The 27,500-nt window shown below is 35.2% G+C and overlaps 1 protein-coding gene across 1 annotated transcript in view; it reads right to left on the bottom strand.

Annotated features, from left to right (window-relative positions):
* Positions 1–27,500, bottom strand: part of LOC144968845 (uncharacterized) — a 119,458-nt gene that overhangs the window by 42,302 nt on the left and 49,656 nt on the right. Inside the window, exon 2 of the mRNA XM_078907594.1 lies at positions 2,982–3,043. The gene's annotated coding sequence lies outside the window, so the exon portion shown is untranslated. The remainder of the gene's footprint in view (positions 1–2,981; positions 3,044–27,500) is intronic.

The raw sequence follows: 27,500 nt of genomic DNA on the forward strand, positions 1-27,500 counted from the left end.
TAATTCAAGGATCTCAATAGTTTGAGAATTTAAGAAATTTTGATGAGTTAAAGATTTTATATCCAATTTTATAAATGGAAAGAAATTGATGTCATTCAGCTCTTTATTATAATGATTTTAGACAGCCAAGTTGGCGATTAGTTATCACTAAATTATATCAGACTATAAACGTTCAAGGTTACACATAGTTTTGTGTGTCGGTACGTTATATATGGATATGGGTACTTTTTATAGTTAAGGGGAGGGGCGACACCTGAAATATCGATTTTTGGGTCAAAATATAAAATTTCAGTTTTTTATTTATTATCAAAGAACAATCATTTTTTCACATATTTTCAGCACTGAGATGGTGATTTGGATAATATAAAGTTTGAAAATCGTCTTTCATAAACATGGAAGTCGACATGAAAATGCCAAACTTTTCAATTTTTTGTGAGAATTCAACTGAAAATAATAGGACTGAAAAGCATTATAATACATATCGATGTTGTAAATTTTGATATCGATAGTTTAGTCTACTCTTTGCCCGTCGAGTTGACACGGTTTCAGTCTCATAAATATCAGAATATGGGCAGGGGAGGAGTTTAGAAACTGTTAGTCGCGAACAAAGATTGTGTGTCAAACAGCTGATAAGAGGTCAAGTTGTCAGGTAAATACAACGTGATCACGAATGGTGCGATCTGATTGGCTGACCTTGTTCTCGACCTCTGACTCCGCGCCAGGGATTGGATGTTGAGTCAGGGTGAAAGTTCGCCTCTCTTACTATTATATTTTACTACGATTTGTTTACCTTTCGATTGATCAATTGTTTTATCAAATTTTGACACGTATTCACGTTAATTATCTCTAAATATTTCCAATTTTTACTGGATTATTTTAAATATACCTAAAGTGACCAAAAAATCCAAACGTTGGCAACAATTATTTGCTACATAAGCCAAGAAAGCAAGAAAGTTATGATGGCTCGTGGTTGACCCGTGACCACAAATCTTTGATTGGAATTTGGTGTGTGATAGTAGTATTATGATAAAGCGATTCCAAGCAATGCCACAGCGGAAAGAAATGAAATGGGCTATTCTTGCTGGTCTTTACCACGGTTATTACACCAATGACTTCCCTCAACATAGGTATTGTCCTCCTGAACCGGACTCCAGATGCTTTTATAAAAAATATATTGCTGCCCATGTGTATCCTGTTGACACAAGCAGCGTGTAAATACACCTTTGAAATTTGATTTGATTCATGAGCACTTGAAGCCTGTATATGCTTTGTTGAAGTGTTGTGAGATGAAGACAACACAAAATCCAAACGAAAGGTTTCATAATTCTGTTTGGTCAAGATGCCATAAAACATACTTCCATTCCCTTAAAAAAGTTGAGTTTGGTGCAGAGTATAATTTTGGTCCAACAGAAATAACATCCCTGAAAGTGTCTTTGGGCATCGGTGGACTGGGAGAACACTCCCAGATGTTGAGTCAGCAAGCAGAGTCAAAAAGACTTGACCAGAGCATAAGGGTTGCTCAACACAAAGAGAAAAAAAAGACGCAAAATGAAAGCTCAGACCCGTGAAAAAGCCCAGAGGGAGGCAGAAAAAGAACACGGGGGACCCTCATACGGTGCTGATATGTTTTGAGCTGGTTGTACCGTTTTGTCTTATTATTTTCATTCATTGTTATCTTTGATCTCGTTTTTCTCAAAATGACATTTTTTAACACTATTTTTTATCTTATTTTGTCCTTTATCAATCAATTTGTTTAAAACTTTGCATGTCTAGAGCTATAGTAATTATCTAAAATCATACAGAAGGAATTTTAAATATCTTTATTATTTTTTGAAAAATTGACATTTTTATGTCAAAAAACATGATTTTTATCATACCGAAAAAAAATATTTTTTAAAAATTTGTAAATAAAGATCTATTAATAATATTTAAAAAATGCTCTGTATTTTTTTTAATAATATACAAATATACAACCATGCAAAATTTCAAGAAAATTCCATGGAAACTTATTGAGAAAGTAACTTTTTAAAATAGCACCCAGAGAAGAGTAAAATCCAAGATGGCGGCCGTCACCATGGCAACCGGACACGCCCACCCAAATAAATCACATGGTTCGAATCCATTGGTCATAGGCAATGTCCCATATAAAAAGATATTGGATATAATCATTATTCTTGAAAATAGTTTCAGGTGTCGCCCCTCCCCTTAAAGGCTTAAAATGTTTTTCTTTCCTGTATTTATTTATTTCTATGTAGAAAAAGGGAAGTAGCTGCTTATGTATCTATCTAGTGACAGCAGTCACTAGTTTTGTTTCAGTTATGGAGAACCCATATTATTTGAGTAAAATAAGGCTATTACGAACATCTCTTTTAATTATCATATTACTGTATTGCGGAAAATTACAAAGAGAGAGACAAATATTTTGAGCCACCAACGATCAAAATCGGTCCAGTGGGCAATTCTTAAGACCAAGATCAAATTATTAGGACCGATCATTACGATTCAGCCGATATATATACTGAATAACCATTTGAGTTTACGGGTGATGGAATTACCCTTGGTTTGAGAAAGGTTTGCAAGTTACTCATAAGTCAATCTGTAAAATAGTTTTATAATTTTGTAATTTGCTAGTAATTCTGCACTCGTTGGCAAATATGACACGGGCTGTACGGACCAATACTCCCCCCCCCCCCCCCAACCTTATCTTTTTTTCTCTCCAAGAATAGATATATGAATATGAACATTTATATCGTGCATTTCAACGGATTTACCATGCTCATTGCGCTTCACAATATTTCATCTCCGCCAAGGGAGGCCATATTGAATCATATTCCTATTTCATACAGTTTTGATCGCCTGTAAGGCATCGTTTTTGTACATTGTTTGACCTCTATGACAAGACGAGGCATTGTACCACCGAGCCAACGAGACAATTTCTTTATATCTTTTTTTCCTGTTTCTTAAATGAATACAGGTCTTACCTATGATCTTAAGTTGTTTATCGGCAACTTGTAAGATGACACCATTCATTGATGAGCCAATCCTGTTGGTAAAAAAAAAAAGAAAAGAAAAATCAGAATGAACAATTTAAAAAGAAAGTTATTGCATTAGGTATTGGTATTCAATTCGTTGTTTGTCTAATACGAGTAGTAATAATAACAATAATAATAATTTTTAAAATAATAATAATAAAAATAATAATAATAATAATAATAATACACGTTTATTCATAGCTCATTGTTGTGTAAAACCCAAGCTCTGGGCACTTTACAATGTAAATTATCAATTAAGAAAAAAAAAACCAAACAAAAAACGAAATATAACAAAAAACCCAAAAGACATACAATAGAACATACGATGCAATTAATGTATAGCCAAATCAAGGGTTCATAAGCGTCAATAAAAGCAAATACAGTAAAGATGTGTCTTGAACTTCTTTTTAAAGGCAGGCAAAGACGTGCACTACCCAGACCACATGTTAGTTCATTCCAAATCTTGGGGCCAAAACAAGCAAACGATCCATCACCAAATTTTGTTCTTGATCTTTTTTCCGAAATTTTCGTGTTGTCAATACATGATCTTAAAGTGAAATTTTCAAATTTGCACATGACCACGTGATCTGTGAGATATACCGGTGCTATACCAGTCAAACACTTATAAACAAGACATGCTGCTTTGTTATATGTGCGCTTTTCAATGGGCAACCAGTGGAGAGAGGCCAACAAAGGGGTTGCATGATCAAACTTTCGTTTGCCAAAAACTAATCTTGCTGCACTGTTTTGCAGTAATTGTATTTGTTTTGTAGAAATCAGAGGCAAGTTGACAAGCAGAGAATTACAGAATCTAGTCTTGAAAAAATGAGGGAGACAACTAATGTTTTACATGTCGCAATTGTAATAAACTGACGGATCGAACTGATTTTCTTCAATTGAAAGTATAAAGATTTACAAAGAGCCGAAATGTGAGCTGACTTTCTCATTTCTGAATAAAAAAAGACACCCAACTTTTTTCACAGTCTTTGAAACTTTTATCTTTTCACTCCTAATCAACACTTCAAGACCATCACATTCACCTTCAACTGCTCTCAATCATTTCCCACAATCATCACTACTGTTTTTGACTCATTCATCTTCAACTTGTTAAAATATGTAGTTAATAACTTTCTCAATTTTAGGACGACATGATTGAAATCTGAGATGGAAAAAAATGACTTATAGCCAAATGTGCAATGCAAGTTTTAAATGTGTATCTTTATAGGAAACGACAAGGCATTCTATAATAAAACTTACTATTAAAAGAATTTCTTGAAATATTTGCCTTCGCGGCACGCACATTTAGGGATTTTGTTGAAAATGAGCAGTTGTCGTATTTCATAAACCATTCTAATATACATCCACTTAGTCCTTTGAAATTTTTGTATGAGGTTTTGGCCATAGTTGATTATAGTATTGTATTAATTTGATTGATTATACCTTTCAATTTGACTTAGTTACAGAGTTTTTACAGGATATGATTTTTATTGTGTACCTATGCTCAAATAAGTTTCAAAGGAATTATAAACAAACTGCAAAACATATAAAACGACACATGATACGCGTCATGCTCTATTCCAGTGTTTCAAATTCTAAAACATTGGGTTGGGGTTAAAATTGTTCCATACAGCCCATGTTAATTGTTTTTGCCAACGAGCAAATATATAAATCATAAAACTATTTTTTGAAAATTGATGTTTGAGTAACTTACGAACAATTAAAAATATTTTAAAAAGTAAGGACACAATTCTACCATCCGTTGACTCAAATAATTGATTAAAAATTTCCTTGAATGTTGGATCGATCGTTAAGTTGACGTTGGGAATCGCCATCAGGCCGCACTGTTGCTAGATTCATTTGCGTGCACCTGCAGACTTTATTACCAACGAAAGAGTGAAAATTGAGAGGCTTCGTATGGGAACAAAACAGACAATGGACGTGTCGGGTACAAACCCTTCGTCAGCACAACAGTACACAAATAAACGTGGCAAACAAATAAAATATAATGAAAAATAACTTGTATCGTCTGTACTCAATGGTGGCTGCAGTATACCAGACCGATTCTGATCGTTTTGGCTCAAAAGATTCTTCTCTATCTATGTTAATTCCACAATACAGTAGCAACAAGATATGAAGAGTAGATAGAAAATGCAAGACATCAGATAAATTTATTTTTTATTTCCGCGTGGTTGAACTGCTGAATCCTATGTAAAAATCCGCTGCAGTGAGCAGGGGTCTACTACATCCACGAACACGGAAATATTCGTTCAAACTCAGTCATTTCTAGATCCCTCTACATCACCCACTGTCTTGAGACCGCCGATCTCGTTCACTCAATCCGAAGTAATGTTGACCATAGTAAGCTTAATAAGCATTTCTCATCACAACATAACTGAAACGATTGAACATTGAAGCCCGTGTATGTAATTTTAATTCAGAAAAGAGTGAGCAGGCACTTATTTGTAACAACAAGAATGAAGTCAGTAGAAAGTGCCAAAACAATAGAATAATTTTTTTATAGTCGCGCGGTGGTGGGTTTGAACTGCGACCTATTGTAGAGCAACTCCGCCGGCAGTGAAGCGTGCTCTAACCGTGTGAGCTATCCATATGACACAAAAATAGTTCGTTCAAATCAAAGGTCATTCTAGACCATCTCCTTCGAATCAACTATGAGACCGGCCGATTCGTTCACCACCAGTGAATAATTGACCGCAGTTAAGCTACTTAAAAAATTCTCATCACAAACATATATCATGAAACATGAGAATTGAGTTGCCGTGTAGGTGAATTATTCGAAAAGTGATGAGCACGTCACTTATATTGTACAACAGTATATGATAAAAAGTGCCAGAAGCAATAAGAAATAACTTTCTTTTTTTTCGCGGCGGGGTGGGTTGAACCTGCGACCATTATTGAACACAAACTTCGCCTGCAGGAATGAGCGTAGCTTTTACTTGTTAATCCACGAGAACAAAAAATACTTCGTTCTTAAAACTCAAAGTCCATTTTAGATCCTCTAACACTTCTAACCGCCCATTCTTTCACCAACATCGCCAAGATGTTGTACCAGCAGTTACTTAAAAGCCAATATTCTCATCACAAACATATAACAAAGAAACGATTGACATTGAGTATGCTCCGGTTATGTGAATTTTTAATTACAGAAAAGCGTGGAGCAGGCACTTGTTGTACAAAAGATGAAGTAGTAGAAATGCCATAAACAATAGACGAATTACAATATATCAGTTTTTTTTTTTTATATATGTTTGATTGCTTAAGCTTAACTCTGGCCAATCTACTTCGCGATGGTGGTGAACGCATCGCGGTCTCACAAGTGGTGAGATAGGATTCATAGAATGATGTGAATCGAAACGAATCTTGTGTTCTGGAAAGCTACACGTAGAGCAACGCTCTCACCTGCCAGGCGGAGTTGTCGTACCAATAAGGTCGCAGGTTCAAACCCCACCACCGCCGCGAAAAAAAAATAAAAATTGTTTATTCTCTATTGTCTTCTGACACTTTTCTACTCACTTCATATCTTGTTGTTACCAACATAAGTGCCTGCTCCACTCACTTTTCTGAATTAACAATACAGTAGCATACTGTTCGTAATAAATCCCCGCAAATATTGCAGACTCTCCACGAGTATCTTATAGAACTTTAATCTTCAGAATGGAATGCTGAATTTCTATGTAAATAAGACTATGGCAGCTTAAACACAAGACGGGACATATATTGTTCCTGTTATATCAGTGGATTTTTACATAAGCATAGTACTGTGAGACAGCATCTCAATGGTATAATAACACTGTAATGTTACTATAAGGATAGATGCAATAAGTTCCGAACAACAGCTAACGTTGAGGTGACCAAAAGCCCTCGTTATCCCAGCGAGTAAGCGGATTATTCCCTTGCCAGAATCAAATCAGTGAAAGGCAAAAACAACTCGTTCTTACCAAGTCAGCTCTAAGAATGATGTGGTCTTGACACGCAAGGACCGCCGGGCAATGACAAAACACATTTTAAAAATTCATCCATATTGGACCAAAAAAAAGTGCGCTATGTGGTCTAGTGCTATGACATCTGCCTTCGAATCGAAGCTATGAGCCGTGCACGATGAGTCTCACCGTACTCAGGTGTAAAATTAGCACCTGGCCGTTAACAGCGTTGTATCTGTCGAAAAAATTGTCATACCGCCTAATAGCATCATATCTCATCCAACATGTTAAGTGTTGCTGTTGGCTAGGGAACCTTGCAAAGTGCTTTGAGCACGTAAAGTTGATATTGCACTATATAAAAAAATCTCAAAGCTCAAGTTTCAAATATGATCCACCACCTTAACCTATATTGTACCATGTCGGAAGCAGTCAGACGGTGAAAATTCAATTATTAACCTAAATTATGGGATATGAGCTAAGTTTATTTGTTTTAATGAGGAGGAAAAACTAAAACTTCGTATTACTGATAATTTAACTTAAAATCCACTATTTTGACTTAAGTATATATATATTATGAAAAACAGGAATATTAGCATGAAAACAAAAATCAAAGTCCTGGATTGCTATGTACTGTCTGTGCTGCTATATGGTTGTGAGAGCTGGACCATAAACAAGACCATGGTTAAAAGACTGGAGGCAGTGGAAATGTGGTTTTACAGAAGAATGATGAGGGTGTCATGGATGGAAAGGAAAAGAAATGAAGAAATGTTAGAAATGGCCAACAGAAAAAGATCACTGATAACAAAAAACATCAAACGCCAAATGGAATTTTTAGGACACATTATCCGCCACCCTGGTTTGGAAATACTCGCCTGAAAGATGAATGGAAAAAGAATAAGAGGAAGACAAAGAATAACGTATTTGAAAGGGATAAGAACTTGGACAGATGAAGCTGAGAAAGGTGGCGCTGCTTTAATAGAATTGGCAAGAGATAGATCAGCTTGGCGGAAGATGACCTCCGACGTCTGCTTCAGATATGGAACTACATGAGATGAGATATATATAGCGCTATTTCCACTAAACGTGCTCAAAGTGTTTTACAAGGAGTCTCAAGATAACAGCAACATTTAATATTCAGGACGTGACATGACGTCTGATAGGCAATACTATTACATTTTCTTTCCGACAGAGACAACGCCGCTAAGGGCCTGTATTTCAAAAGATCAATAGAGCACATGCCTCATAAACAATGTCACCGGAATTGGTCAGAGTTGCAGTCCAGGTTATTTTTTCTGACCCTTCCGTTATCCAGCATTGATTCCATTAACTCTGGCGCAATCTATTTTGCGATAGACATGCATCCTATCCGGTGAATAGGATTCAATAGTATGATATCACATCCGCCCAGCAACGAGCAGCTTGGTTCTAAACAAAGAAATTCGGTACTTTTTATTCTTCATGCTGGCTAGAACTTTTTCACATGTCATGTGATCAGAATATATAAAAGTCAAAACATGATCAGATTTATAATGCTTTTCTCTTCTGGATAAACTTTTGTGCTCGTCGGAGAAGTTTTTCATAAAGGCGTCCGCCATTGTTCCGATTGTTTAGAACCAGTTACTAAGTTACTATGCGTCCTTACGAGGGAAGTGACGTCATGACTGTTGAAGCCTATTATTGCATGCATTTAATATTGTAGAAAACGAGATGAAGACTTCTTGGTTCGCGTGTCATTTGTATGAATACGTGGAGTATTATTGATGTTATGCGTTTATTTAAAAAAAAACACATAGCATCAGCCAGCAGAATATAACGTTCCAACACACAAAACTATTGGTAACCTTAAACGTTTATAATCTTATTAATACAATGTATTGAGAAAGACTCATAAAGAAGGCTGGTGAAAAACACTAACAAAGTGACGTCCATTTCGTTCCATCATTATAATTTATATAAAAATTATCTATTGTTTATCCTTTACTTGGTACATATAGTTCACTATTTGTCAATAGACTGAACTAATGACGGCGACAACAGTATTGAGACTTATGTTTTTGATGATGATGAAGGCGATAATTGTGATGATGATCATCATCATGATCATGATGATGATGATGATCATCGTAAAGATGATGAGAAAGAGGAGGGAGATTATATTGATTTTGGAAAGGCAAAGGAGAAAAAGAAAGCCGAAAAGGTAATGTGATGAGAAAACTGAGAATAAGGGGGGGGGGGGGGGGGAGAGAGAAAGAAAGGAGGGAAGGAAGACTGGACAAGAAGAGGAGGAGAAGGAGGAGAAGAAGAAGAAGAAGAAGAAGAAGAAGAAGAAGAAGAAGAAGAAGAAGAAGAAGAAGAAGAAGAAGAAGAAGAAGAAGAAGAAGAAGAAGAAGAAGAATGGAAATCGTTATAATATGATGTCAAGAGCAGGGTGTAAGGCTGTCACCAACAGAAGCGTTTTGCCACAATAGCTAGATTTCGAATTTCTTTTGATAACCAATCCCAGTCGATGCAATTGACGTGAAAGGAACGTGCAGTTCTGATACTTTCAAAACGACCTTATCTACACGTTACGTCAAAAATAATTTATTAATACTGCCTTCCATTGTTTCGTAAAAATATTCGTCTTGTAACTTAATGGGACAACATAATAGAGGTCTGCTGTGATCTCCTCCTTTATTATATGAGAATCCTGATAATTTGTAAAGCAAAATGAAATATACAGAGTTGTTTTCAATTAGATAGGCGCGGGGGGGGGGGGGGGGGGGGGGGAGAGAAATTCCCTCAGAAAAATTGTGTAAGTGCCACATCGGACGGCACCTCTCATCTCGTCAAAGAAGTAACTTTCCCTAAAACAACACAGACTACCACTAAATTTAGATGACTAGAGTCGACATCGATTAGAATCATTTGCTAAATACTGACGAATCTCAAATGGAAACTACAATTACAGGGGAGTTCTTTTATGCTATGGCGTTCAGATTGAAATATAATATCACATTACTCATTACCAATAAAGGTTTCTTCTCCTCCTACCCAAGAAAAAGCAAATGAGAGAAACCATTGAAGTCAGGTTTGGATTGATTGTAATCTTTTGTAAATTGCCAATATCCACTTAATATGCTCAAAGCTAATGGAGTCCGAAGTCAGCAGCAACATTGGGCATATTATAGGATGACTCATGAAGCTTGCAAGGCGCTATATTATTGTTTTGGGGACAGAAACAACTAATTTTACACTTGTGTATGGTGATTAAAGAGTCATTTACAATAAAACATCATAAGCAATGATGCAGTTTGTGCTTAATGACGGATTCATCTTGAATTGTGTCCAGTATATTAATGTTAGTGGTATACGCAGCCCTTCATTGGCATTGGATTGTTAATGCTCTCATTGGATTAGTTTGTCTTGAAGTCACCAGGCAAGGGCTATCGCATGTAAGCAGGTACTGACAACAAGGGAAATGAGATGCTTAATCTCTCCTCCATGTGTCATGATCTCAATGAGCTTGACATGTTGAACAGTCGTATGTTGTGGCCCCCAACAGAGGGAAGCAGGACAATGGTAAGAGCATGATGGGTATCTGAGGGCGTTGCTCTTGTTCTTGTTAACCTGGCACTTTGCTAAAAAATTACGTCACAATACAAGAAAATGATTACCAACTGAAAATGAAAAGTGGGTTGTCGTTCGCAGTGTTCAAGGAAACAAAGGATCTCATTTTAGTTGAACTATTGAATACAACTCACTTTAATCTTCTTTTGGAGGTCATCGACTTCTATCGTAATGTAATTTTTAGGAAAATATCATAAGTTAAGTGGGCCACAGTCCACTCAATTTGGTATAATCAAGAGTGCCTATCATTCATCTGGTTGACTCTGCTTTGTCTTAGTAGCCCCCTATAATTCTCTGTAGATTTGTTTCCATGGATTTAGACGACAAACAAATAATCTAGTTTTTATGTTGTCGTTGTAAAATTCCATATTTGTAATAGGATAAACCTAGTGGTATCATGTCAGGGTCGACTGTAGAACGAAAATCAAGTTTTATGTCCGAATATTTGAGATTTTGCAGTCAAAGTAACAGAAGTCCTTTTTTAAAACGAATATTATCTCGTAGTATGTCAAAAGTTATGGTTTTGACTTTAAATTCACTTTTCTTATTCTGGTTCTCCCTAACATAATACCAGATTGAGGCGATAGGAAAATTTTGTAAAATGTTTATTAATTGCCATGTGAACCTATAGTGACAAGTAACATTTCTTAAATTAAGCCAAAACCAAAGATACGCCATTCCGACGGGCATCATTAGATACTGTCGCTTAGGCATCCCATGAAGGAATATAGATAATCTATCAAACAAGATTTCTGATGTCGACAGAAATCACCCATGGTGTCCAAAATGAGCAAATTTGGGGGTTAATAATCTTGCCCAAGGAAAAAAAAACGAAAATGCCTTAAGCATTTGGCCACTTCGCCCCCTTTAATGGTAAAAGATAAAACTTAAATGTGATCCCTCTCCCTAGACAATAACGTAAAATGTCATGGAATAGGGGATGTTATTCGATGCCAAGAATTCTATAGGCTATTATGTCGAACACATGTAAGAAAATAAACATGAGTTTCGTTACATCCATTCATTGTAATAATTGTTGACTTTTATCTAGAAGATCTTTTTTTTGCATGTGTCTACCTGGAGGTCTCGGGTTCGAACCGCGCTATTGGCATCTTGTTTTTTTCTTGCTTAATGTTGGCCCCTATCGCTCACTTTGCGGCACTACATTGCAGATATCCGATTTCAATAGGCTATTATGTCGAACACATGTAAGAAAATGAACATGAGTTTCGTTACATCCATTCATTGTAATAATTGTTGACTTTTATCTAGAAGAAAAAAAGTGTGTTTCAATAATCGTATTCCTCGTATGGAAGGTAGAGCAGAGGCGAGATGTCCGAAATTGACCCTAAAAATACCTTATGGGAGGATTTGTGGAATCTATTTATTTATATCATATCTATTTATTAATTTAAAAAAAAAGTTATTTTATTTATTTTCCATTCTTGTTTACTCGTGAAATAGAAAGAATTCCCACATGAGACTGCTAATATAGCGATAAGATAAGAAAATGTCTCATGTTTCTTTAACCAGTAACTGTCTTACTGTGGAAAAACTCGTATTGAAACATTTGGCCTGAAGACCGTCCTTCAAATATTGATCGATTTAAATGACCCTCATCTTGGTAAAAACTCACAAAGCTGGGACTTCACGTAGGGGTCCCAACCCAATAGCTCAGTTAGTAGAGGAATCGCTTCTCACGGAAATGGGTCGGGATCAATCCCAGGTGAAGTCAAGATTTTTTTCCTGACCTCATTGTCCACTTAACAGTGATTAAGAGTCTGTCGGAGAGTACTTTGCGATAAGCAAGCGTTCTATCCAAAGGGTATCAAGCAATAGGGAAGAAACGTCGTGACGTCACACCGTATACTTTGTTGGTTCCAAAACCCTTGGAAGTGTGTATGCAACCAATCCTTCCGAGTACTAATAATGAATAGGTTACATATTGAATCATAAGGTGGCATAACTATTTTATTCTAAGGATTACGGGACGTAAAAGAGCGAGGGTGGATGGTCTATTTTGACGACCTATATCTAGACTAGGAAATACGATCTATCACTCTGAATCCAGACAATCATTTACACAAGATATGTATTCAATTCCTCCGGAATCGTGGTTTTACACTTTCAATGAGATAGGAACCAGTTTTTTGACATCAAACTTTTCATCCTATTGATATCGTCCATTTTCCGCTATAGAAACCGGGCTAAACGACGGCTTCATGAGGACTACTTGCTCTAAATACCAGACTTGAGTCGGTGGATCACAGTTGTTACTTTGGGCAAAGATAAGATCATAACGTTTGTCAAATAATGTTAATAAGAAATGAAGTGGGTAGGAAAGTGCCATAAGACAACAGATAATAAAAACTTCGCGGCGTGGATAGCTCTTACGGTAGAGTTACGATCTCCCCAGTCAGGCGGAGTTGTCGTACCAGTAAGGTCGCGGGTTCGAGCCCCAATCGTCCCCGCGAAGTTTTTATTCTCTGTCTTCTGGCACTTTCCTATTCACTTCATTTCTTGTTATTATCAACATAAGTGCCTGCTCCACTCACTTTTCTGAATCAAATAATATTAAAACTTGATGATTTACCAAAGCACCAAAATCTTGACCTTGCATGTTTTGTCTTATAAACAAATAATATATGACTCATTGTTTATTAGTAAGGGGAATGGCCCCTTCTGGACAGTCGCCAAAAACAATCCAGACTGTCTAGCCTCTGCCGTCATGGGCAAATTAAAATTTAAATACGCAACAATCCACAACTGTCAACAAGCAGGCATAACACTCGTATCACCCAATACTTGGCATACACAATCAACATCAATGAAAACACGGGCAACAGAGTGGGTCCTCCCCCCCCCCCCCCCCCCCCCCCCCTACGAACCACAATGGAATGGAACAACAATCTGCCATAAGAAATAATTGCAGCACCAAGTCATCCTGAGAGAATACGACATAGCGAAGCACCTGCCGCCTGCATGATGGTGTTGGCTACTCTAACCACGAAGAAGAAGAAGAAGAAGAAGAAGAAGAAGAAGAAGAAGAAGAAGAAGAAGAAGAAGAAGAAGAAGAAGAAGAAGAGGAAGAAGAAGAAAGAAAGAAAGAAAGAAAGAAGAAAAAAAGACGTTATCTTAAACGAGTTGTTCTTGGCTCTGGTGTGATATGATATCAATATTTGCTGATGGAATTGGGCAGTCTAAAATAATTTTTTAAAAAGTGCTTTCTGCATGTTTTCCGACATTACATCTGTCTAATATTATTATTGCTATTTTTCCAACGAACTCTTGACCATAGAGAAAAAGAAATGAGGATGTATAGGAAAAGCCTCCTACATTCATTGGACTCTCATTAGTTGTCTCTATAGAAATCTATTAATTGATAGTTATCACATTCTTCAATTGTCGGATGATTTGTGTAGGGGTTAAAACAATGTAGTAGGCCTATAATACAATTGTATTATTGTGGTCGTCCTATGGACAATAAAAACCACTTGCTTTCTGCCGAGTTCTTAGTTGTCCTATTAATTTATCCATTCCTTTGTACTTGAGAGGGGGTTGAGCTCGTCAGGCTGTTAAGGCTGTGTCTATGTGTGCGTGTTTGTGTGTGTGTTTATGTGTATGTTTGTGTGTGTGTTTGTGTGTGTGCGTTTGGGTGTGTGTGTGTTTGGCTATCCACCCCCTTATCCAAAATAATAAAAAATATTAAACTTGATACCTTTTTTTTAGAGTTTCAGGGTTAAGACTTTGAGATAAATTGAATCCATATTTGTGGATGAATGTTTGAAGCAAAAATTGGGGGAATTTTGTTTTAAAGAAATGCGTTTTGTCAATGTTCGGCCTAGATAATCTATGTCGTGCTATGGAAGACAAACTTAATTCGCTTCTGACTCCAGTTGTACAATAATTCTGATTTCTCTTGAGCTTTCCCTCTGGTCCATTTCATCCAGACACTCCTCTCATAACTCACTAAGTGTCATTGCAAATCTCACATGACTCGAGGAATTGATAACTGGGGGGATACAAAATGACAATACCGGAAAAGATCATATTATTATTATTAATTTGTTGTTGCTTGGTTGCAGCAGACACTGCCTAGTTTTTTATTGTTAAGAAATGTGTCATAATCATGATTGACAATAAAAACTATATACAGTCTTATGGTCCAGAGAGGCAACATTATCTGTTCATATCTAACCATATAAAGGACATGATTCCTTGCCAATACCATATTAAAGGAAATTGTTGAATTGGGTTATTTGTATTCCATTATCCTTCAGAACACGCATTAGTGTATCCTCTCAACTTACGTCGGTCCTTGACTCCAATGGGAGCAAAGGAACATGGACTATCGAGATAATTTATCCTCTCGGGGTTCCCCGGCTCTCATTTTGTGCTATTTTCCCAGTTTCCTGTCATGTGTAGCCTTCTTTCTTTAATCAGTTAACTGCCGTACTCTGGAAAGACACGGATTTAGGGATCTGGTCAGAAGACTCGTCCTTCAAATACGACCGTTTTAAATGACCCCCATCTTGGCAAAAACTCTCAAACCCAGTGGTTATTTGAAGGACGAGTTTTCTGGCCAAAATTGAAAATACGTATACTTCCAGATTACCACAGTAAACTGGGTAATAGATCCTCTGTCTTCCTTTCCTTGGTCTTTAAGGGTCTTATGTTAAACCTTGATTGTAATATTTGATGTTGGTTTTCTCAGGGTATGATCTATCTCCATTTCCTCCCGATTTCCACTATTTCGAGAGAGAAAGAAAATATAATTTTCTTTTTAAAAAAATAATTAAAGTGGCTACTTGTAATTGAAAACAAGCCCCATAATATTTTTATAAATCATTCTTGACTTAGAATATTATTTAGAATATTATTTGGTCGCCTTCGTATGTCAATTGAGGCGTAAAAGTGAGTTTTGCTTGATTAGAACGCTTTTTTACGTAACTTGAGTATTGACAATGGTTGACCATCATTGAGTAATATGTACTCACACTGGGTTAGAAATGGTAGGAAATAGGAAACATATCACTTTCTATAGCAGTCATAATTAAATAACAATTGCTTACAATGCATTCTATTGCAAGACATATTCCGCCAGATCAAAATGACTATCGTTTTAGATCATTTCTGTGTGAACAAAAAGGGGAAGGAAAAAGACACCCAGTTTGACTGTGATTCGAAAAACTAGAGACATGTTCTGCCAATGGGGCTATCGTGACTCCAAGGACAGGCCCAACATCTCTAGATAAAGCATAGACTATCAGCTGTCTTTGGAAGGATAGTCCGATCGATAGGGTAGTCTGTCAATCTCATGTCATCCTGCATTAACGAGCTCGTTTACTACCACTCACCACAAACAAACCACCCAATCTCTCTCTCTCTCTCTCTCTCTCTCTCTCTCTCTCTCTCTCTCTCTCTCTTCTTTTTTCTCTCTCTCTCTCTCTCACACTCTCTCCTCTCTAACCTGTTTGTCTCTCTCTTCTCTCTCTCTCTCTCTCTCTCTCTCTTCTCTCTCTCTCTCTCTCTCGCTTTCTATCTATCTATCTATCTATCTATCTATCTATCTATCTATCTATCTATCTATCTATCTATATATATATATCTATCTATGTATCCATCTATTTATCTATCCACCTATCTTTCTATCTACCTACCTATCTATCTATAGATACCTATCTACACTATATCGTTTTTTCCTCTCTCCCCTCTCTCTTGTTTACAAGTCACAAAAACAATCTACCAAGCACTCCTCTCTCTCTCTATCTATCTATCTATCTATCTATCTATCTATCTATCTCTCTCTCTCTCTCTCTCTCTCTCTCTCTTTCTTTCTTTCTTTCTCTCGCTCTCTCTGTCTTTAAAAATAAATTATCTCCCTTCCCTCATTATCTCAAAAGATCTATCTCTCACTATCCCTTAGGATCATTCTATCATCTCTTAATAATAATATCCGTCCCATCAAAATGGTGGCAACCTTGGAAAACAGGTTTTTAAAAATTTATTGATCACTTGACTTCTTTAGCCGGATTTTTAGATGTTAATCTCTGAAGTAAATAAAATAAAGTACAGAAGTAATATGGATGCGAAGCTGCGAATCGCATTTATTATTCTTTCTGTGAAAATGATTGAAAAGGATGTCAGTCTAGAGTAAGATGAATCCCGCCTATAAATTAATCTTTATCGTCCCAAGAGGTAATTATTGTTAGGTTACAACTCTGTTTATATTTTTTTTAATTGATGAAAGAGAGTTTGAGACCTACTGCACATATTTGCAGGACTATAATCGAATGGAATAGTGGGCTTTATTTAAATTTGTAATTATAGAGATAATTTTTTTCGTTGGTTTGAGAGTATTTCCATCACAACAATGAGCCCATGACAATTTGGGTTGTCAGATCTGCAAATAAAGTATACGTCAATTGAGACCAAAATGGTAAAACCTTTAATTTGTAGCAGTTTATTTTAAAATCTAGAACGGCTGGTACATAATATTGTAAAAACAATATCATCATGAATAGGCTACGAATAGGTTTTAATCCGATTCGATTCTCACTACGCGAATTTTATGACAACGATGTCCAATTAAGATTGATTGCGTATGTGAGCGTCACCCATGCTTCGATTTTGTCTCCTGGGGCCACTTGAGAGAAATTCTTATTTACGGGTCGTTTTTCATCAATCTTTCCCAACGCTTAACACCTCTCTCTCTCTCTCTCTCAAATAATTATCACGCATAATTGAACACATTTACTTTGTGTTGTTATGGAAAATATCGACTGTTGATCAATGTAAACATTAGTGGATGCCATTGAAAACAATGATGATTTATATCATTCTAATAATCTACGTACAAGTGGAGATCATGTTATTCAAAACAAAGAACACAGTATATATATATATATATATATATATATATATATATATATATATAATATATATATATATATATATATATATCTATATATATATATATACATACATAAATTCACCCACGTATTTTTAAGACGAAACGACCGTTTCCAATATATTAAACAAAATATGATCTCTCTCTCTCTCTCTCTCTCTCTCTCTCTCTTTAGCTTTCTCTCTTTCTCTCCCTCTCACTCTTTCTCTCTCTCTCTCTCTCTCTCTCTCTCTCTCTCTCTCTTTCTCTTTCTCTCTCTCTCTCTTTCTCCTTTTTTGTCACAAACTCTCTGCCCAATATTAGTATATAATTTAGCGCTGTATATCAACCTTTCTATCACCTGGTCCCCAAGTAAATATGATTTTCATAAAATGCTCATCTACAATTAGTATGGGCTTGACTAATATATACAAATATACAATAAAATGATTATAGTGTATCTAAATTTACACATTCAAATATATACGACTTACGTTTTTTTCAAAATTATATTTACAGATGTATCTTTTATAAAGTGATCTTTTATCAGGCACAAGATCTACTAAATGTATTCAACGCGCATTGCAATCCAACACCAATACCATTTAAGAAAAATGCGATGCGTGTATGCATCATTACAAATTGTCGATACAGACATATTGTTATACCGGCTCATATACCTGAGTATACAGAGAAAATATGAGTAAAGACTCTTTCTCAAAGGACTCGGCTTTGTACAATCGACAGCCGGATACGAACCCAGGTCCCAGGCCGAATGCTAGACCATATTAGACAGACCACAAAGCCGCACGAAACTTATTTAAGAAGATTGTTTATTCTTTGGTCTCTAAATTTCAACTGATAGAAATATCAAAGAAATAAACAATTCTAAAAAAATGCTGTTAGAATTAATATATTGAACTCATAACAACAACTAGGTGCCTCATGGTAAAACTAGATATCACTATATCTAAATTTATTTTCATTTCACCCTAAAATCTAAAATTATTTTTAAATCACGTGCTATTGAACCAAATGTTCCTTTTCAACCAATTGTATTGATTTAAAGAAACAAATGAATTTCAACGAATTTTTCATGCTGGTTGGCATGTCTGAAATATCATAAAAGCGACTGAATGAAGGCCACACATTAGCCCCCCCCCCCCCCTCACATAAATAAAAAGACCGGATATTGATTTAGAGAAAAAATATTGGCTTGATCTGGATAAAGTGATTAACAGATGAAAAGTCCACTCCGTGCTGGATTCGTGTCGTTGGTCAAAGGCACCCCAAAGAAATCGATAAAAAACTCGCTTTGTGAAATGTGACTTGAAAATGTAGGGAAAAAAAATCAAATGAAGATATAAAAACGAGTATTGGAATTCTATTTTATGAATTTCATGTTACGGTTCTAAGTGATTGAGTAACATTATGTCTACCAGACGTTGGATGATTAAAACGTTAAATAATAAAAGTAATCGAGTTAGGTTCCAGTACTAGAAATTATTAGAAAAAATAAAATCTCGATATTAATAAAGGACAGTGGCGGTTCTAGCCTATTTACAGTGGTGGGGCAAAGATGATATATATATATATATATATATATATATATATATATATATATATATATATATATATATATATATATATATATATATATATATTTTTTTTTTTTTTTTTTTAATTTTTTTTATTTAATTTAATTTAATTTTTTTTTTTTATTGGTTTTTTTTTAAATTTATTTATTTATTTATTTATTTTTTAATTATTTTTTTTTAATTATTATTTTTTTTTCACCTTTAAAAAATAATATTTCAACCACAAATAATCACATTTACAATGAAATGACAATACCAGTAGATTTTAATTATTCCAAACGTAATCAAAAATGAATCACGAAAGAGAATACAACTAAAAAATAAAGCGACGAGACATAATGCGTCAACACCTTGACAATACAAGTCAATTTCGTTCACTCGAAAAATTAAAGATTTGCTTTAATCCCTCAACGGCGAGATAAATATTTCTGTTACATTACTGGTTTTCAGTAGTATGTAGTAACCTTAAAGTTTTAATCGAGAAGCAACAACAGCGATATGACTCGAGTTTCATTCAGAGCTCAAATTGCATTTCATTGCTGTCTTGATGATTAGAATGATTGTGCCGGTGGTGGTAGTGGTTGGAATAGTGGTAGCGGTGGTGGTGTCGGTGGAGGAGGATGTAATTATGGTAGTGGTTTTGGTGATGCTGTTGGTTAGAATGATAGTTGTGGAGACGATGACGGAAATTTTATGATGATGTTGATATTGTTTTTATTGCTATTGTAGTACTTGTTGTTAATATTGTTGTTGTTGTTGTTGTTAATGATGTAGATGATGATGATGATGATGATGATGATAATGATGATTATGATGACAACGACGATGTCGTCGACAATGATGGTTACCATACGATATTACAAAGTTTATTCAATCTTAGGCTTTCGACAATAAATCATACAATTTGATGACCACATACATGAAAGTGGAAAAAAATGGTAAATGGAACCAAACAATAAACTGATACCATTAATAACCACAAAAAAATACAACAATAGTAATACCACCAATACGTACAATAATAATAATAATAATAATAATAATAATAATAATAATAATAATAATAATAATAATAATAATAATAATAATAATAATAATAATAATAATGATAATAATAATAACAATAATAATATTACCATCATCATTACTACTACCACCACCGCTACCACTATCACTACCACCATCGCCATCATTATTACGTTTCCAATCATTTTTTCTCGTTTTTAAAAATTTGATATCTATCAAAACAGACGAAATTCCGGTCATTTTTTTAAAGGGTAGTTAAAATATCTACGATTTTATTAGCCCTGAAAACTACGATTTTTATTTTCCTATTTCAAGTAGGCAGGTCTGCTATGACAAGTATCAGTATCAGTTCCATAGTCAAAAGAAGACCAACAAAAACAAAGTTTATTTAATCTTAGGCTTTCGCCAATACTTCATGCAATACAATTAAGACAAAATAATGTTACCAATTTCTCCTCATGCATTCGTTAGACTATAACAATAACGACCGTGTTATCTTTACTCCTTACCCAACCAACCCCGAGCTTCCCGCCTCTTCATCGCGAACTATCTTCTTATGTATGTATTAGCTTCAGGACGGGCAAGTACGGAATCTGCCCACCCTTCCGTATTTCCTCTATAAGTCAGTTAGAATTCAACTCTCTCCTTACTCAGAAGAGTATTTCTCGTATACTAATTCAATTGTTTAGAAAACCAAAATGGTGGTTGTATTTTATATATTTATTTAGTCGTGACTTTGAATAAAAGTGTTTTGTTTTATTAGAGGGAATACAATAGAATATACATTGTTTTGCAAAATTATTTTGTCTGGCAATAAAAATACAGCGGTAATTACTTTAAGAATAAAAAAAAAGAACTAACAAATTAATTTGTTAAAAAACAAAACAAAAAAACCCCAAAACAACAACAACAACAACAACAAAAAAACAAATAAGAAAACAATTTAAATAAATGAGTTTTGAGAAGCACTAAAGAAAACGAGAAAAAAAGAAAAGTTTAAATGGATAAACAAATATATAAAAACAACACAAATTAATACTAAATTGATATAAAATTAGTAAATTAATAAATTTAATTCAATACTGGAACATTCCCAAAGTCATTACATCAATGGTACCAGCACAAGTAAGGCAATAAATAAGAAAAAGTTCGTTTGCCAAAATCTCTATTTAGTTCTCACTGGTTAATAAGGTGGGCTCATTTGAATTAGCCCGACCTAGTACTAGAGAGGCCAGACAGCAAAAATCGGAGTTAGTTCACCGTCAGGCGACGTGACGATGAGATGACGATGTGGGCGGAGTGGAGTGGTTGGGGGGGGGGGGGGGTGATAAAAAAGAACAGGAGCGTATCCTGGTTTATGCATTACGGGATGCATGGTGATTCTCAATCTATCAAAAATACACACAAATTGATTTCAGTACGAAGTATCAAGTTTAAGTAGTAACTTTTGAAATTATCTAATTTAAATTTGATTATTTCGGACCTGGTAATACAGCTTATAACTTGAAAAAACAGGCTGGTATTTGCCCACCCTGCCCATTATTACCAGCCGTCCCTGATAAAGGATACGCTTTCAAGTTGGAGGGAATACTTACACTCACGCACACTAAAATCAAAACCAAAACAAAACAGATATACACACAAACACATATATTCTTACATATCATAAAACAACACATATACACACACATATGGTGGATATGATAAGATATAAACCACACACACACTAGACGTGCAATTGGCATAAGGTACTTAATATTATGAATATTTATTGTAAATCGGTCATAAGATAAAACACTGTTTTTCAGAAATTTAATTTCACTTCCTAAGCGCGATATCGCTAAGTAGTTTAATCAGTTATTATCATTGTTTAACGATCCTTAAAAACGACCCTTCTCTTACGTGGTTTATCAATCTATCACAGCACCCTTCTGGTATCCTTTTATTCGTCAGACCGTTCTCAATCCTTACTTTATCACATATCCGTGATTTCCCTCTGTCTTTCTTTATTAGGCTGTGTGTTTGTTCTACTCGATCTACATCCTGAGTTCTTTCAAGGAATAAAGTCTAGGGAAGAAAATCGAAAGAGTGGATGCAGTGTATGTAAATACGGTGACTCAATCGTGTTTGCTACCTCAGTATATTCCAATATGGCGTCTCAAAAGCTTCCGCTAAAGAAACAGCTTATTGCTGAGAGAGAGAGAGAGAGAGAGAGAGAGAGAGAGAGAGAGAGAGAGAGAGAGAGGTGATGATGATAATGAAGAGGACAATGATGATGATGATGATGATGACGACGACGACGATGATGATGATGATGCTGATGATGATGACGACGACGACGATGATGATGATGATGCTGATGATGATGATGATGATGATGATGATGATGATGATGATGATGATAATGATGATGATGATGATGATGATGATGATAATAATGAGAAAGCGGAAAAAGCGGAGAAGGAAAAGTTCATAAGCGACAAATGATGAAATATAAAACTGAGTATATCTGACAGTTCCTCCACCCAAGCCACATTACCATAAATGCATACAATTGTTTCCCCTATGACTCCCATCAATAATGGGATAATGCATCGAACGCTGACTTGCTAAATTACCATTCAAGCGACAAAAGAGGGATCAGGCACTGGTGTAAGATAAACATCTGAAAATGTGGATATGAAACATTGCCAGAAGAAAAATACAAGAGAAAAAAAAACATCCCCAAAAAAAAAAAAAATCAGTATGCCAAATTACAAGGAACCCCCCCCCCCCCCAAAAAAAAAAAAACAAAACAAAAAAACAAAAACAAAACACACTTTTGGGATGATTTTTTTCCTTACATTTTTCTTCCGTGAATAGAAGAAAAATGTAAGGAAAAAATATCATCCCAAAAGGGTGTTTTGGGGGGATTTTTTCCTTGTAATTTGGCATACTGATTTTTTTGGGATGTTTTTTCTCCTCTTGTAGTTTTCTTTCTTGCACTTATAGATACTTTTTCAGATCTTTATCATCTAAACCAACATTGCAGCAAATCTGAACCATCGCCATAAATCGGTATCACATCGTGATTAATAAAACCGGGAAGTAAATTGAGCTTTTTCATTGAAAAAATTGAGCTTCTATATAGAGCAATATCCACTAAACGTGCTCAAAGCGCTTTACAAGAGGTACCTGGCCAACAGCAACATTTAAACACGTAGGACGGGACATGACGCCTTCAGGCGATATTTTTAATTCAGAAAAGTGAGTGGAGAAGGCACTTATGTTGATAAAAAAAAATCATATCTGTGACCATAGCCAGACTTGATAAGTCACATTTAGTCTAAAAACGATTCATTTTGAAAATTACATAAATTACAAATGGGTCATGATATATTTATTAAACCTTCTACTCACAAACTACAGGAAAATCCTCACATTTGACATTGAGACGATACAATAAATATATTTCTTATTCAGGTTTGTTTTATACATCACAACATTTGAAGAAAAATCTTTAAAAAATATCTATAAGAACTTAATGCTGTTTTGTAAAGCTCGACATACTGAAGGAACTATGTATAGTATGTTCCTATTGGGAACAAAAGTGTGATAACAAAAGAAAACTGGTTCCAATCTCAATGGAAGTGTAAAAACACTCTTCTGGAGGACTGGATACATACCTTGTGTAATTAAACCTCTGGTTTCAGAGTGATAGCTTCTTATTCTCTAGTCTAAATATATGTTGGTCGTCAAGCAAATATAATGCTCTTGTGGTCTTAAGAATGAACCTATACATCCTGATACTAAAATAGGAATGTCAACTTAGGATTGGATATGTAAACTATTCATTATTAGTCCTCCGAATGACTGGTTACATAGACACTTCCAAGGAGTCTAGAACCGGAAGAGTGATGGTGTGACTTCAAGACTTCTCCGTCCTATTGCTTGTGACTTGAATGTTTAAAAAATCGATTTTTGTATTGAGAAAGCATGCCATTTCGGGGAATAATCCTGAAAATAGTCAGTAAGGTGAGAGCAATCCTTTTTAATTTTGGACAATCAGTTGGTAAAAAAATATGGCATTTTACCCGAAGACAACCGATTTTCCATTCTTGTATTATGATGTAGGTTATCAGGGTCATGGAAATGATAAAAAATGTTAAATTGAAATAGAAGTATTTTGTATTTCAAAAGACAAGCGCAAACAAACCATACTATCCATTGTCAACAATGAAACAAAAACCTGCCAAGTTTCACATTTGGGAAGATAAATCCAGCTTTTAGCACGCAAATCATCTGATATAATACATATATTAGATGGTGGGTCCCAAATATATTTCTTTCATTGAGCAACACTGGATATGGACGGCACTGTATCGGACAAATCTATTTGATTGTAAAACATTACCTTAACTAACAAGTAAAATTCTAAGAAAAAAAAACAGTTGTCACAGAGTCATAATATGGCAAATGGAGCCGGAGATCATCTCTATTTTATAGCGCTAAACAACAGATAGCATCGCTTACTATCTTTTGGATAGGACACTAGTTTATCGCAAAGTACTTTCCGGCAGAGTTAACATACCCAGTTATCCAATCATTTCTGGAGATGGGGTATCACGTACTAGAGTTTGTTTCTTAAGTTTTGTCGTTTATCAAATTCATTATATTTATGAATTCTCTTATCCATTTATCATTTGTTAATCTTTTCATAAATCGAGAGATTAGTAACCCAGTTCTTTTTGGATAACTTATCTTTATTAATGGTACTCTGGTTGGAGGAATATATGAATATTCCTCCCCCCGATCCAATTCATTTCAGTCCCCAAGATAATTATGATTACCAAGTCTGTTTTACAAGTACTCAATAAAGGCCAAATGATTCCATAATGTATCTAGAAACGTCATTGACAATTATCAAGACAATTAACACAACGGAATGAAAAATAGTTGCTGGTTTCCACAAATAACCAGAGGTGCTAGAGAGGTTGCATCCAAAATGATGTCTCATACAGAAGGAACGAAATTGACGTCACTCAGCTCTTTGTTCTTATTTTAGACAGTCATTTAGGTGATTACTTCTCACTAAGTTATATAAATCCGACTATAAACGTTCAAGGTTATACATAGTTTTGTTGATAAGATAATTTCGGCTGGTGGTTGTTTTAAATATTTTACCAAACGCATGGCATCAATAAAAAAAGCAACGAATCAATTATCCCGGCTAACGGTTAAGTCAGATTACTTTTACTCTGGTATTTCTAAAGGTAAATATTTTCAGATACCTATATACCAAAATGGCATAGGTACATATGAAAAATGCGTACTGGGTGTAGTGTAAGGGTAGGAACAGGCTAAGGTTGAACGACGACAAAACGGAGTTGATGTATGTAGGGAACAGAACATTTTGGAAGGAAAAGAAATTGAAAGTGGGAGAGGTGTCAATAGATATTGTTGACAAGGTCCAAAATCTTTGAGCATTCTTAGATTCGGAACTGTCGATGGACCATCAAATTAAGACATTGTTCCAATCATTATGTGTCATTTGAAAAAAATATGGATCTATTGGACAGTTCCTTTCTGAGGATGTTACCAAGAAACCTGTCGTTTCCCTTTTATTTTCAAAGCTGGATTACTGGATGTTTGGTGTATTGAAAAATAAGCTCAGGCAGCTGAAGACGGTCCAAAATAATGTTGCCAGATTGGTTTTTCGATGGTGGAGGTTTGACTCTGCCACACCTCTCCTTCGAAGATTACACTGGCTGCCTGTTGCGAAAAGAATCAAATTCAAAGCGTGTGTCCTAGTTTATCGTTGTCTGGAAAACACTGCTCCTCCTACCTCACAGAACTCCTAAAAATATTCGACAACCCGACTTTTGAGTTCTTCCAATGACACCAACCGTTTGGCTATCCCACGCATTCGTCCAAAGGCCCTTTTCTCATTTTGGTCCGTCTGTATGGAATGCCATTTCACAGAACATCCGGGAATCCAAAATCGTTGTCTGTTTTCAAGAAATCATTGAAAGCATTTCTTTTTTGATGTCCTGTACTTTCTATATTGTTTTGTGTTAATGTAATATAAAGCGCAAAGAGCCTCATTGTTGTTGAGGATAGCGTGGGCTCCATAAGAGTCTATTATTATTATTATTATTATTATTATTATTATTATTATTATTATTATTATTATTATTATTATTATTATTATTATTATTATTATTGTTATCAAAATGGCTCATAAATATCATGTAATTTCTTTCTCGCCGTTAACAGTTTATTAGCATCTCACTGGGCGGTTTCTCCTTATGAACGAGAAACGTTTAGCAAGATGGACAATTACATAGTAAAAATGACACATAATATTATATTACGATGAGAGAGATGAGAATATACCAGATAATAAAGCTATGACTTCATTTTTACTCCATCTGGACCTACATTCTATAAAGACAAACCACCTACGTCAATCCAGACTGTCCTAAATAAAGATCTAAAACGCCTCGAAAATAACCAAGAACTAAAGCCAAAGAAGGATATTCTGACAATAACATCCACAACAAAAAATATCGTGAATCGTGGAAGGATTAACATAGGCGATTAGTGAGGCAATCGAGGCGTCCCGATCTGATGATATGGAAGCGGAAGGCTTGTATCAATGTATGTATTTTTTAAAAATTTGACCAGATGATCTGTATTATTTCGGCAGATTCAGACATAAAATTGGACCCAAAACTATGAATCCAGTATAGATATTTTCGCAACGATGGTTGTAAATACGATTCTTTAAAATGGTTTGGATCATTCTGTACTAATTTGCAGGTCTGATAACCCAAATTGTTATAGGCTCATTGTTGTGATGGAATACTATACTCTCAAACCAACGCAAATTATTCTCCATTAAAAAATTGTTAAATCAAGCCCATAGTAATTTTCGGTTATCGGACCTGCAAATGTGTGCACGTCAGTGTCAACCTCTCTTTCATCTTTGCATATACTACTGTCTTCCTTAACTCCAGATTTAAGGTTGAAATCTAAACTTAAAGGATTTTTAAAAACATAACAAAACCATAAAAAACAAAATAAAACGAAACAGAACAAAACAAACGCCCAACATGAATTTTGTTTTTTTTTTCTTGTTTTGCACAGAAGTTACTCCATTATATGAAAAAAAACCCAAAAACACAAGTGGCGTTTTTTGCAATTGAAATCTAAGCTTATGATAGCTGCAGGCACGCAAAACCCCCGTTGTTCTCTACTCCATTCTTTCTTAGTTGATTTTCATTTCGCGTCTGTTGTTTTTCTTATACACAAAGAGAAAATGCACTGATATTATGGATGTTCACAGGGGACTGGGGTTATTAATCATATATTATAATAACTGCTTGATTGAAATTAATGGATGTGGCACTGAGGATCACGTGATCAC

This window comes from Berghia stephanieae, chromosome 3, assembly GCF_034508935.2.
Source record: "Berghia stephanieae isolate SIO BIC M18660-M18661 chromosome 3, UCSD_Bste_1.3, whole genome shotgun sequence".
In the NCBI taxonomy this organism is placed as follows: Eukaryota; Metazoa; Mollusca; class Gastropoda; order Nudibranchia; family Aeolidiidae; genus Berghia; species Berghia stephanieae.